Source organism: Sus scrofa, chromosome 4 (assembly GCF_000003025.6).
Source record: "Sus scrofa isolate TJ Tabasco breed Duroc chromosome 4, Sscrofa11.1, whole genome shotgun sequence".
NCBI classification, from domain to species: Eukaryota; Metazoa; Chordata; class Mammalia; order Artiodactyla; family Suidae; genus Sus; species Sus scrofa.
The window spans coordinates 93,325,500-93,340,729 of NC_010446.5; positions in this window are offsets into that span (position 1 = coordinate 93,325,500).

Below are 15,230 nucleotides of genomic sequence, written 5' to 3' on the forward strand. Positions count from 1 at the left end.
TCCCTAGGGTAGCTGCTTGGGCGCTAAGATTTATGGGAGACGTAGTGCTCGTAGAAACTGCAAGTGATGTCGGGAATGTGAGGGAGTCTGGGAAGGTGGAGGATTGGGGAAAATAGCTTAAAGGGAAAGTGATCTGTAAATCTGTAAATGAACTGATGAAGCCTTTGAGTCCACTGAAGAAACCCGGAGCACCCAGGAACAATCAGAGTCCTAGAGACCTGTACGAAGTTGGGCTGCGAGCCAGAAAGAAGGCCTAATAATAAACATCTGCAGGCTAAAGTAAATGTGACATAAGAGGGAATAAATGATCTCCCTCGCCTTGACCAAAATGCACATCCAGGAGCACATCTGGCCCGTCTAGCCTGGGTCCTGAGCTCTCTCTGCAGTGAAACAGAACGATGGGCAGGACCCTGGAAGGCAGGGCTCGGTACTTGAGATTTGGGGGCAGCTCCATCTCAGCCCCTATCACAGATTTGAGTCATTGCCTGAGTCCATCCCTTCCTGCATATGTTCTTTGTATCTGTCTCTGCCTGGTGTTTGTTGTGCCTTTCTGCGTGAACTTGTTAATTGGTCCTGTGAGTGACCTTTCTATCCATCCGTGTTGATGTGTGTCCTTTTCCCAGCTCAGGTATGTCTGCTCGTGATTCTGCTGCTCTTTCCCTGTCCACCTGTAATTTTGTGTCCTTTTCATGTTTATTCGTCTTTGCCCCTTCCTGTCTGCCTGGGACTGGGTGCCCTCTACTTGTCAACTCTGTGTCTTTTATAATTTAAAGCTTTATGTACTAAAGCACCTCTGTGTGTGCTCTATCCCCCTACTCCCAGAGAGCAGAAGCATCTACTGAGCTCAGCCCATGAAGACTGTTGAGGTTTGGGGAGGAGGCTAAAGAGGAAGATGGAAAGGATGATGATGGCCACAACAACAACCAAAAAGAGAGTCAGTGAAGGCCCAAGTGTGAGTGAATTCACCATTAGAGAAGGTTGCTGTGCCCTCCACCTCCCCCCGCCCCACCCCCACCTTCTCCATGTGTCTAAATCTCACCCTGCCTTCACCAACAAATTCATATGCTGCCTTCTCCATCTGTTTGCTTCAATCTGTTTGCTCCCTGCTCTGGATGCCCAGAGCACTTTTTTTTTCCTGCCTACCAAATCTTAAACTTTAATGTGCCTAAGATCCCTGGGAAAGCTTCTTAAAAATGCAAATTGCTGAATTCCAGCCTAACTGATTCCTCTTCAGTAGGTGTGGAGTGGGGCCCAGAAGTCTGGATTTTTAAGAAAATCCTCAGTTGATTGCAAAGCAGGTACAGTGAGGACTACCCTGAGAAATTAGACCTTTGGTTCTATCTCGAAACTGGTATGCTTTGCACAGTGTTGACTTCTTCTTCTTTATTTACTTATGTATTTATTTTTTGCTTTTAGGGCTGCACCTGTGGCATATGGAAGTTCCCAGGCTAGGGGTCAAATCGGAGCTACTGCTGCCAGCCTATGCCACAGCCACAGCAATGCAGGATACGAGCCATGTCTGACCTACACCACAGCTCACAGCCACACCAGATCCTTAACCCACTTTGCCAAGCCAGGGATTGAACCTATGTTCTCATGGATACCACTGAACCACAAGGGAACTCCTGCACACTGCTGACCTTTAATACCAACTTTTCCAATCTGGGTTTCCCAGCCTACTTCCTGGTGACTTTGGGCAATCACTTCTCTTCTCCTTCTTTGAAAGATGGATAGAGTATGAAGGAGCCCCGCCCTACTTCTGTGAAAAACACTTCACTATTAACACACAGTGAAGTGATTTAGAACCTTAAGAGAATGGGAAACTTTCAAAGGGAAATGACTGTCCTTGTTCTTTTTCCTTTTTTTAGAGCCGTACCCGTGGCATATGGAGGTTCCCAGCCTAGGGGTCGAATCGGAGCTACAGCTGCCAGGCTACACCACAGCCACAGCAACGCCAGATCCAAGGCACGTCTGCAACCTACACCACAGCTCACAGCAACGCCAGATCCTTAGCCCACTGAGCGAGGCCAGGGATCGAACCCGTAACCTCATAGTTCCCAGTCAGATTAATTTCCGCTGCGCCACAACAGGAACTCCAGGGATCTGTCTTTTTATGACAAATGTTTTCTAAGCAGAGTCCTCTTACTGTAAAGATTAATGATTTACCTTAATAGGTAGACACCCTGCCCTCAAAGGTTGTTTTCATGTAAGGAATTGATAATAGAAACTTCAGGGAGGGATGGCAAGATTTGTTTCTCACCGTTTACTCTTTATACCTTTGGAAATTTGTAATCTGTGCATGTATTACCTATTCAAAGGTAGTAAAAGCAAGAGTTCCCATCGTGGCTCAGTGCTAATGAACCCGACTAGTATCCATGAGGAGGTGGGTTCGATCCCTGGCCCTACTCAGTGGGTTAAGGATCCAGCGTTGCCGTGAGCTGTGGTATAGGTTGCAGATGCAGCTCAGATCCTGCATTGCTGTGTCTGTGGCCATGGTGTAGGCTGGCAGCTGTAGCTCTGATTTGACCCCTAGCCTGAGAACTTCATATGCCACAGGTGTGGCCCTAAAAAGGAAAAAAAAAAAAAATGGTAATAGCAGTAATAAAGTCCTCCAGTAAAAGATAATGAATTGGGAGTTCCCATTATGGTGCATCTCTGGAGCACTAGGACTCAGGTTCGATCCCCGACCTAACACAGTGAGTTAAGGATCCATTGTTGCCACGCCTGCAGCGCTTAGATCTGATTCCTGCCCTGGGAATTTCATGTGCCCCTGGATGGCCAAAAAAGAAAGAAAAAAAAAAGATCATCAATTGAATAGACATATCTAATTTGGTTCCTCTTGAAATTCTTCTGGAGTTCCCGTCGTGGCGCAGTGGTTAAGGAATCTGACTAGGAACCATGAGGTTGCGGGTTCGATCCCTGCCCTTGCTCAGCAGGTTAACGATCCGGCGTTGCCGTGAGCTGTGGTGTAGTTTGCAGACACGGCTCGGATCTTGCGTTGCTGTGGCTCTGGCATAGGCCGGTGGCTACAGCTCTGATTAGACCCCTAGCCTGGGAACCTCCATATGCCGCTGGAGTGGCCCAAGAAATGTCAAAAAAAAGACAAAAAAAAAAAAAAAAAAAAAATTCTTCTAAGACTTCAATTAGAGGAATTTTTTTAAAGGCATGAAAGCTTATTTTGAAAAAATTTGGAGTTCCCTGGTGGCCTCATGGTTAAGTCTCCAGTGTTGTCACTGCTGTGGCTCAAGTTTGATCCTGGGTCTGGGAAATACTGCATGCTATGCATACAGCCAAAAAACTTTTTTTCTTTTCTTTTCTTTTTTTTTTTTTTTGGCTTTTTTAGGGCAGCACCTGGAGGTTCCCAGGCTAGGAGTCGAATCAGAACTACAACTGCTAGCCTAGGCCACAGCCACAGCAACACAGGATCCAAGCTGTGTCTTCGACCTACACCACCACTCACGCAACACTGGATCCTTAACCCACTGAGTGAGGCCAGGGATCAAACCCACGTGGTTCCCAGTCAGATTCATTTCTGCTGTGCCACAACGGGAACTCCCAAAAAACTTTTTAAAAAATCGTTTTGAAAAGATTTAAACCCACAAAGGTGGGGCCATGTGAAGAGGGGATCACAGTAACAACACTTTGGAGTTTTGTTTGTTTATTTTAACTTTATTGGAATATAGTTAATTCATAATGTTGTAATAGTTTCAAGTGTACAGCGAAATGCATCAGTCATGCATCCATTCTTTTTTTCCCGATTAGGTTATTACAAACTATTGAGTAAAATTTCCTGTGCTGTACAGTAGGTTCTTGTTCATAATCTACTCTAGGAGTTCCCATCGTGGCTCAGTGGTTAACGAATCCGACTAGGAACCTTGAGGTTGCAGGTTCAATCCCTGGCCTTGCTCAGCGGGCTAAGGATTCGGTGTCGCCGTGAGCTGTGATGTAGGTTGCAGACTCGGCTCGGATCCCACGTTGCTGTGGCTCTGGCGTAGGCTGGTGGCTACAGCTCCAGTTGGACCCCTAGCCTGGGAACTTCCATATGCTGCGGGAAGCAGCCCTAGAAAAGGCAAAATACCAACAAAAAAAAGATATGCTAGGACAGTCATTCCTAAGCACATAAAATAATCGTAAATGTTTTAGCCCTCCCAGGCTGTAATTTGTTGTTTACTTCAAGCCATCTATGGCCTCTGCCATAAATCCCCCAAGGCTCCAGTCCTGAGAATGTCAGAGCTGATGGTTTTCCATCAGCAACATCAGTGCTTCAGCAATCTTGTTTTCAAGATGCCATTTTTGATGTTGTTCTCATTCGTTTTGCCTCAAGGGTCATGAGAGAGTCACAAGACTTTGTATAGACTGACCTCTACAGCCGCTCTATGGCGCCAGTGTTTTCTTTCCATTCTTTGTCATGTCGCATATTCTTGCCTCCAGTAAGTTCCCATTGTGGTTCACCGGGTTAAGAACATGACTAGTATCCATGAGGATGCAGGTTCAGTCCCTGGCCTCACTCAGTGGCTTAAGGATCTGGCATTGCCACAAGAACTGTACCGGTCACAGATGTGCCTCAGATCCTGCATGGCCATGGCTGTGGCTGTGGCATGGGCCTGGAACTGCAGCTCCAACTCAACCCCTAGCCTGGGAACTTTCATATACTGCCGATTCAGCCCTAAAAAGCAAAAAATAAGGAGTTCCCATCGTGATGCAGCAGAAACAAATCCGACTAGGAACCATGAGGTTGAGGGTTCAATCCCTGGCCTAACTCAGGGGGTTAAGGATCCGCCGTTGCCATGAGCTGTGGTGTAGGTCACAGACTCAGCTCGGATTCCAAGTTGCCGTAGCTCTGGTGTAGGCTGGCATCTACAGCTCCGATTAGACCCCTAGCCTGGGAACCTCCATATGCTGAGGGAGCAACCCTAGAAAAGGCAAAAAAAAAAAAAAAAAAAAAGAAAGAAAGAAAAATATATGTATGTGGTGGATACCCATATGCCTACCACTCCAGACATTCCCACTAATTTATACTCTCCTCTGTTCTCCGTCCCTATAGGTCCCCTACCTCCCCCAACACTAGGTATCCACTGTCCTGAAACTTATTTCCGTATATATATATATATATATATATATATATATATATATATGGAAAAAAATGTGTGTGTGTGTGTGTGTGTGTGTATACATATACATATATATATAGTTTTTTGTCTTTTTAGGGCTACACTCGAGGCATATGGAAGTTCCCAGGCTAGGGGTCCAATCGGAGCTGTAGCCACCGGCCTATAGCCACGCAGGATCTGAGCCCCGTCTGTGACCTACACCACAGCTCAAGGCAACGCCGGATCCTTAACCCACTGAGCGAGGCCAGGGATCAAACCCACAACCTCATGGTTCCTAGTCGGATTCTTTTCCGCTGTGCCACGACAGGAACTCCTATTTTTTTTTTTCTTAAACTCCTGAAAATATATTGTTCAATTTTGGCTGTTTCTAACTTTATCAAAAGAGTATCAAACTGTAAGGACTTACTTTTTTCACTCTACCTTACTTTTTGTCTTTTTTTCAGGGCCACACCCACGGCGTATGGAAGTTTCCAAGCTAGAGATTGAATTAGAGCTGCAGTGCTACCCTACACCACAGCCACAGCAACAGGGGATCCGAGCAACATCTGCAACCTACATCGAAGCTCACAGCAACACCAGATCGCTGAGTGAGGCTCACTGAGTGAGGCCAGGGATCGAACCTGCATCCTTACAGATACTAGTAAAATTCCACTGAGCCACAACGGGAACTCCTTCACTCTATATTTGAATCCTTATATTCACCCACATTGCGTTGTCTGTTGTTTTTCTGCTTTGATAATATTCCTTTGTATTAATATACAACAATTTATCTCTCCATTCTCCTGCTGATGGGCATTTGAGCTATTTCTAGGTTTTCCCTGTTCTGAACAAGCTTGTGGTGTTCTTTTGTCTCCACATCTTCGTGTGCACACACACAAGGTCTTCTTTTGTGTATACATTTGGGTGTAGAAATAACAGATCACAGGGTATGTGAATACTAGGCATTAAACCTTGCTGCCAAACTGGTTTCCAAAGCAGCATTTTAAGGGACTCTCTCCACAACTTTTCAACATCTGGTACTTGTTGGACTTCTTAATTTTTGCCTATTCAATAATTATACATGGCTTCTTACTGCGATCTTTTTTTTTTTTTTTCGGCTTTTGTCTTTTAGGGCTGCACCCGAGGCATATGGAGGTTCCCAGGCTAGGGGTCGAATGGGCTCTGTAGCTGCCAGCCCTCACCACAGCTCACGGCAACACTGGATCCTTAACCTACTGAGCTAGGCCGGGGATTGAACCTACATCCTCATAGATACTATCAGGTTCATTAAACACTAAGCCACAAAGATGAACCACAGCGGGAACTCCCCTTACTGTGATCTTGATTTGAGCTTTTGCTGATCATTAAAGAGATTGAGTTTCCTGCCATGAGTGGACTGAGCATATTTTTCCCCCTTATATGAAACTCTTGGTCATGTAATTTGCCCATTTTTTCTGTTGGATTTTTTTGTCTTCTTCATATTTTCTTTTTGACCATGCCTGCAGCTTGCAGAAGTTCCTGGGCCAGGAATTGAACCCCCACCACAGGCAGCAACCGGAGCCACTGCAGTAACAGTGCAGATCCTTAACTTGCTGAGCCACATGGGAAATCCTGTTTATCCTTTTCTCTCTCTCTCTCTTTTTTTTTTTTTTTTTTTTTATCTTTTTAGGTCTGCACCCGTGGCATATGGAAGTTCCCAGGCTAGGGGTTGAATCAGAGCTACAGCTGCTGGCCTATACCACAGCCACAGCAACTCAGGATCCGAGCCACTTTGGTGACTTACACCACAGTGCCAGGCAACTGCTGGATCCTAAACCTGCTGAGCAAGGCCAGGGACTGAATCTGCATCCTCACAGATACTAGTTGGGTTTGTAACTGCTGAGCCACAACGGGAACTCCTGTTTGTCCTTTTCTTTATTGATTTATAAGTTTTCCTTTCTCTTCTTTTTTTCTTTTTTGGCCACACAGGGGCATATGGAGTTCCCAGGCCAGGGATGAGATCTGAGCCATAGTTGTGACCTACACCACAGCTATGGCATTGCAGTTTCCTTAACCCACTGTTCCAGGTGGGGAATGGAACCTCTGTCCCAGCACTCCAGAGATGCTGCCAACCCCATTGCGCCACAGCGGGAACTCCTGTAATTGTTCTTTTATACAGATAGTCGTGATATAATCTTATGTTTGATTGCATGCAAAGTTTGAAAAAAAATTCCAGAAATAAAGAAGAGAAGCAGAAAAGGAGGGTAGGGTTTTTGTTGTTGTTGTTGTTGTTTGTGGGTTTTTTTTGGTTTTTTTTTTTTTTTTTGCTTTTTAGGGCTGCACCGGAGGCAAATGGAAGTTCCTGGGTTAGTGGTCTCATTGGAGCTACACCTGCTGGCCTAGGCCACAGCCACAGAAACCCCAGATCTAAGCCACATCTGCGACCTACACCACAGTTCACAGCAACACTGGAGCCTTAACCCACTGAGTGAGGCCAGGGATGGAACCTGCAACCTCATGGTTCCTAGTCAGATTCGCTTCCACTGTGCTACAGTGGGAACTCCAGAAAAGAGTAGAATTTGGAGTGAGAAAACTAGAAGTTTCCAAACTAGAACACTGAAGTCAGAGACAGACTAGAGTGTGTCAGGGTGATTGGCAGGACCCAGGAGACTGGCTACTCAAGGCCAGCCACCTATTCATCTTCAGACCTACTCCTTTTCCCCAACACTCACCCAGGGCCTGGCTCAGCACCTCCCCATGTCTGAGAAATACATGTGGGGGTGAATGAATGGAGTCCAAGCCCATGGCAATATGCTGGCAGAAATGGCCTTTCAGGAGTTCCCATCGTGGCCCAATGGAAACAGATCCAACTAGGAACCGTGAGGTTGCAGGTTCCATCCCTGGCCTCGCTCATTGGGTCAAGGATCCGGCATTGCCGTGAGCTGTGGTGTAGGTCACAAACATGGCTTGGATCTGGCGTTGCTGTGGCTGTGGTGTAGACCGGCAGCTACAGCTCCAATTGGACCCCTAGCCTGGGAACCTCCACATGCCGCAGGTGCAGCCTTAAAAAGTCAAAAAAAAAGACAGAGAAATGGCCTTTCAGTACTTCCGTTGCCATCTGTGCCCACAGAAGCCACAATCAGCCTCCTCCAGCAGGGCCAAAACTGCTGCCCAGCTCATGAGGAGGCTCTCTCCCTGGAGAGGGAAGGGCAGAAAACCCACTAAGGCTCAGTTTTATCAATCCAGAAAAGGGCCCTTGGCCCCTTTTCACCCCTGCGCCCCCCAGGCTCTCCTCCTCCAGGCCTCTGTCCCTGGTGTCTCAAAGCCATGCTGTCTGTGGGAGAGGGCTCAAGAGTGTGGTCACACCCAATCAGAGCTACAGCAATCTGTCGGCCAGACCCTGGTCCCAGACCTCGTTCCTTTACGTGCCAGGGACCAAGGGGAAAACGGACAGACGGGGACTCCCGATGATGTTGCTGTGAATGATCTTTTTCATCTTGCAAAATGGAGAGAAAAAATGCTGAGGATTCTCACCCCCAAAGAGATGAAGTGGTACAGTACTATGCACTGCAGCATTGTTGGTATTATCAAAAGAAACAACCTAGGAGTTCCCGTCTTGGCTCAGTGGCTAACAAATCCGACTAGGAACCATGAGGTTGCGGGTTCGATCCCTGGCCTTGCTCAGTGGGTTAAGGATCTGGTGCTGCCGTGAGTTGTGGTGTAGGTTGCAGGCGCGGCTTGGATCCCGTGTTGCTGTGGCTGTGGTGTAGGCCGGGGGCTACAGCTCTGATTGGACCCCTTGCCTGGGAACCTCCATATGCTGTGGGAGCAGCCCAAGAAATGGCAAAAAGACAAAAAAAAAAAAAAGAAAGAAAGAAAGAAAGAAAAAGAAACAACCTAGATGCCCATCAACATGGGACTGATGAAATCATTTGTGACACAGAAATATTGTGAACTATTATGCAATCACTAAAATAATGGGGCAGGGAGTTCCTGTCGTGGCTCAGCGGAAACACACCTGAGTGGGATATTCTTCCAGTAATAGTCTATGTAATTTTCAAGCAAGTGCAAAACTTTGCACACATCCCTTTATACAAATTGTAGCATCCCATATGCACTGTTCTGCCCTTGACATTGTTTTACTTAACAATCTCTGGACTCCTTCTATTTCAGTCCACAAAAATCTGCCCCATGCTTTTTATTTATTTATTTATTTTTTCCTTTTTACAGCTGCACCTGAGGCATATGGAAGTTCCCAGACTAGGGGTCACATCTGAGCTATAGCTGTGGCCTATGCCTCAGCTTATGGCAATGCTGGATCCTTAACCCACTAAGCAAGGACAGAGATCAAACCCACATCCTCACAGAGACAATGTTGGGTCCTTAACCTGCTGAGCCACAGCAGAAGCTCCTGCTCCATTCATTTTATTTTATTTTATTTTTATTTTTTTGCCTCTGAGAAGAAAACTGGGGTGGCAAGGGTGAGGGAGGGGTACATGGACAAGACTTTTCACTAAATTATGTGGTTTTTTTTGGCTGAACCTTAACTTGGTGTGCCACAAGGGAACTCTTAAGCTGAATATTAAAATGGCAATCTGCAACTCAGAAGTGCTGACTTCTTTCTGCTTTATGAAGGCTGAAGTCTCTCTCCTGAGGACTAAGAAGCCTCTGCCACCACAATTCTTGGAGGATCGGAGAAGAGAACCCAGAAATTCAGCTCCATCGGAGCCTCTGTAGCCCCTTCCATGTGTGAGGTCACATGTCCCTCGGCAAGGACCGCTGCTATACCCCCTCCATGGCCTGCCAACTCCAAGCCCCTCCATATCCGTGCTGCCTCTGGATGAAGCCCCTAGAAGTTCACCTCTGCTCATGTTTCCTCTCCTGCCTAAACCTTGTAATAGTTTCCACAGTCAACCAATTAAATCTAAACACTGGGGAGTCAGGCCCAGGTATTAGTTTTTCTGTTTTTTTCTTTTTTGGCCGCCCCAAAATGGAGTTCCCACATGGAGTTCCCAGACCAGGGATGATATCCAAGCCACAACTTCGACCTACACTGCAGCTGTGGACACGCTGGATCCTTAAGCCACTGTGCCTGGGTCGGGGATAGAACCTGCCTCCCTGAGCTCCAGGGATGCTGCCTATCCAGTTGTGCCATAGCAGGAACTCCAGGTGTTAGTGTTTGGTTTTTGTTTTTGTTTTTTTTTTTTGTCTTTTTGCCTTTTCTACGGCCGCACCCACAGTATATGGAGGTTCCCAGGCTAGGGGTCTAAATGGAGCTGTAGCCCCCAGCCTACACCAGGGCCACAGCAACGCCAGATCTGAGCCACATCTGTGACCTACACCACAGCTCACGGCAATGCCGGATCCTTAACCTAGTGAGCGAGGCCAGGGATTAAACCCTCAACCTCATGTTCCTAGTCAGATTCGTTAACCACTGAGCCACGACAGGAACTCAGGGTGTTAGTATTTTTCAGTTCTTCAAATGGCTGTAATGTACAGCTCAAGTGGAAAGCCATGGCTTTGGAGCAGCACTGTCCAATAGAATTTTCTGTGATTGGAGTTCCCATCGTGGCTCAGAGGAAATGCATCTGACTAGTATCCACGAGGACGCAGGTTCTATTCCTGGTCTTGCTCAGTGGGTTAAGGATCCGGCGTTGCCGTGAGCTGTGGTGTGGGTTGCAGATGCAACTCAGATCTGACATTGCTGTGGCTGCGGTGTAGACCGGCAGCTACAGCTCCGATTTGACCCCTAGCCTGGGAGCCTCCATATGCCGAGGTTGAGGCCACAAAAACCAAAAAAAAAAAAAAAAAGCAAAACAAAAACAAAAACTCCAGAACCCTCTTTTTCAAAAATAATATTTTTATTATGCCGGATATTACACATATATGTATATTTATATATTATACAGATGAGTTATAAAATATAAGCATTTTTAAGAAAAACAGCTAATATGATCATACTAACAGCATAGCTAATACAGAGTTAGCCAATAGTGCTTACAATGTGCCAGGCACAGTTCTAAGCATTTTTTTATTTACCTTTTATAATGATTTCTATTTTTCCATTACAGATGGTTTGCAGTATCCAAGCATTTACATACATCATGCATATTCATTGACTTATCAAATCCCCCCCTTTATAGATGAGAAGATTGAGGCACAGAAAGGTTGAGTAACTTGTAGCAGGTCACATGGTTGTTAAGTGGTGGAGTGGGACTCAAACCCAGGTAAGGAGACCCCACTGTAAGGGTGCCAGCTTTACCAGGCATAAGGCTGGTACCTAGAAGCCCGTTTTAAAGGAATTCATTTTCTCAAACTAAATATCACTCAAAATCTAATACAAGGAGTTGCCGATGTGGTACAATGGGGTTGCTGGCAGATCTGGGGTGCTGGGACACAGGTTGAATCCCTGGCCCGGCACTTGCGTTAGGATCCAGCATTGCCACAGCTGGGGCATAGGTTGCAACTGTTACTCAGATCTGCTCCCTAGCCCAAGAACTCCATATGCCACCTGCAGCCGGGAAAAAAAATCTAATATGATAAATACAGTGATAACTGATTTTATCAAGCACTTACCATGTTCCTGGCTCTGCTCAAAGCGTTTTAAAATACATTAATTCATTCCACCTTCATCACCAACACCCCTTTTTTGGGGGGAGTGGGAGGCAAGCCCAAGGCATGCAGAAGTTCCTGGGCCAGAGATAGAACCTCTGCCACAGCACTGCTGCTGTAGTGACAATGCCAGATCCTTAACCCGCTAAGCGCCAGGAAACTCCACAACCCCTTTTTACAGACATGGAAACGGAAACTCGCCCATTTTACAGACGTGCAAACTGAAACTGGGGGCAGTTAGGTAGTTTTCTTAAAGTGATACAGCATGTCACAGTGGTAGAGCAGGTACTTAAACTCTGTTATCTCTGATTCTTAACTACTCCAACTCCTTGTAAAGTGCATAAAAGCATGGGTGCTTTTTCACTCTGGGTGGCACCAGTGGGAGGGGGCAATAGAGGCAGTTTTGAAAACCACTGTTCTAGAGTACCCATCCTTCTCTCCTCCATTTCCAGACGGGGTAACCGGGGCCAAGAAGTAATAATGGGAGTAGGTCACACAGTGTTGAGGGCTGGGGGCTGGAGCCAAACCCCTCAGACTCTCTTAGGAGTCAAAGGGAAGGAAACTGACATTTCCTTTGAACCTAATGAGCAGGTGAGGTTTTCACTCAGATGATCTCCTTTTCACTTTACAACCACCTAAGGGTAGCTGTTTGGATTAGTTTTTTTTTTTTTTTTTTTTTTTTTGTCTTTTGTCTTTTTAGGGCTGCTCCCACGGCATATGGAGGTTCCCAGGCTAGGGGTCGAATCGGAGCTGCAGTTGCTGGCCTACACCACAGCCACAGCAACGCCAGATCCGAGCCGCGTCTGTGACCTACACCACAGCTCACAGCAATGCTGGATCCTCAAGCCACTGAGCGAGACCAGGGATTAAACCCACCTCATGGTTCCTGGTCGGATTTGTTTCTGCTGAGCCACGACGGGGACTCCTGGATTAGCATTTTTGCAGAGGAAGAAAATTTTGTTTAGAAATTCTAGGAGTTGCCATTGTGGCTCAATGGAAACAAATCTGACTAGCATCCATGAGGACGCAGGTTCGATCCTTGGCCTCACTCAGTGGGATCTGGCGTTGCCATGACCTGCTGTGTAGGTTGCAGACGCAGCTCGGATCCTATGTTGCTATGGCTGTGGCTGTGGCATAGGCCAGCGGCTACAGCTCAGTTTCGACCCCTAACCTGGGAACCTCCATATGCCACAGCCCTAAAAAGACCAAAACAAAAACAAAAACAAAAAAGAAAGATTTCAGTTAAGCCATTTGCTAAAAGCAAGTTTCAAACCCAGGTCCCTTGACATGCAAACACAGATTGTTTCCATTGGACCACACTGCCGCTGCCTCCAGTGCACTGAACTCCATCCCCCTGCTGCTGTGTCAATTCCTCCTTCTTGACATGAACAGAGATGAGTCCACCACCATCTTCCCTGCTGTTGCTCCTCCAGACTGGCTTCAGAACCTTAGAGGCAGATCTGTACCCACAAGCCTCCACTCTGGGGCCCCAGGCCCACTGAATTCTGTCCTGACCTCCCTCCCACACAAAAGTAGAATCAAACACCAGCATCAAAGGAATCATCTCACTGAGACATCTGAGAACTGGTTCCAAGCTGGGCTAGCAGTCTGGGGGCCCCAGGACGGGGTGCTTTAGACCTTACCAATTAAATGGAGGTCCGAAGCAGCAGCAGCAGCACCTTGGGCAATGAAATAAAAATACAGGGACTGGAACTCCCGTTGGGGCTCAATGGTAATGAACCAGATTAGTAACCATGAGGACTGGGTTTGATCCCTGGCCCCAGTGGGTTAAGAGGCCCACTCAGTGGGTTAAGGATCCGGTGTTGCGCTGAGCTGTGGTGGAGATCGAGGACACAGCTTGGATCCTGCATTGCGGTGGCTGTGGTGTAGGCCGGCAGCTGCAGCTCCGGTTCAACCCCTAGCCTGGGAACCTACATATGCTATGGGTGTGGCCCTAAAAAGACAAAAAAAAAAAAAAAAAAAAAAAACCCAAAAACAAAAAAACAACAACAAAAAAATGCAGGGACCCCCAAACCTACTAAATTAGAATCTGCTTTTAAAGAGTATCCCCAGGTGATTCATTTGCACATTAAAGGCTACAAAGCACTAAGTTAGACCTGAATCCCAGGGGAAGCAGGCTTATGCCTGCCCCGTGTAACTGACCCTCTGTGGCTCTTGGCTTGGTTGTTAGGGGCAGCTGTGAGGTTGATGATGTTATTGTAAGGAGAACTTGGATATTAAATTGCAACCAAGGCCTGGGAGATTACTGCAACAAAGGGAACCCTGGTTGTTTTATTGCAACCAGCATCTGCATGGTGACCTGAGTGACAGGCCCAAGAGATTTGTTGCAAAGAAAAAAAAAAATTTAAGAAGCCCTTACTGCCATCTCCATGCAACAAAGTGGAGAAATGGATAGGACTCTTTGGTTTTCACTAATTTGGGATGTGCTAAATTGGAAAATAGTTTAAAAACATGTTTGTTGCACTGAAACAGCATATTTATAATACTAGCCTGGACACTAAAAGGAAACCAGTGGTGACACTGGATTTACTGAAACATCTCTAAGACCTTGTGACAAGATTCTCTCCTAACAATAAGAACAAAGAAAAGTACTAGCCTGACAGAATCTGGACTATTACACTGACTGCATTTCAAACTGGAATGCATGGTAGAGTAAACACCAACTGGGATCTAGCTGCTCTGTTGCAACAAGTTTGGATTTGCTATTGAAATAACTCGACAAGTCTGGGGCTAAGGGCATGCATGAGGACCGTGCAGAGTGCCCTGCTGTGCCAGCAGCCTGGGGCCTGGAGGGCCTGGGTATAGGACCAGAGGGATTCCTATCACAAGGCAGAATTATGCTGAGAGACCACATTATTATAAAGGCAAAACATGTGAAATGCATTGTCATGACCATAAGGACAACAGATAGGAAGGCTGTAGGGAGCAATTTCAGGCCTCGGCTAATGATAAGCAGCCATTCCATGCCCGTGATGTTGGCAGGGAGCAGTGTGATCCTGCCTCACAGTTGAGGAAATTGAGGCTCAGGGAGAAGTTCAGAGGGTAGTGTAAGTTCTTATGATTGGTGAATAGCTGGGCAGAATGTGTACCTGGGCCTTTTGGCCTCATCCTGCACTTCTGCAGGGAGATTCTGCATATGCTTTGAAGCAGGATCAGGAAACTCATGGGGAAAGAAAAAAAGCTTGTTTTCTCTCTTTGAACCTAGAATATTTTGTTGCAAAATTTTAAGGATCTAAACATGGTATAAGGTAAGATCTAAATAACTATCTCATTTCTAAGAGATCATAGGTGTCTGGAATTTCAGCAAATCCAAAACCAACACAGTGACAGCAAATCAAAGATGTAATTACAGCAAAGTCTTGTCTGGCTTAAGAGACCTGAGTTCAACTTTTGGCTCTATCAATTCTTAACATATAACCTAGGCTAAAATGTGGTCTCTGGAATCTGGCAACATTACATTTGTCCTCTAAGGCCCAACTCAAAGTCATCACCTTTGTGAAGCCTTCCCAGATTCTTCCCCGGACTCTT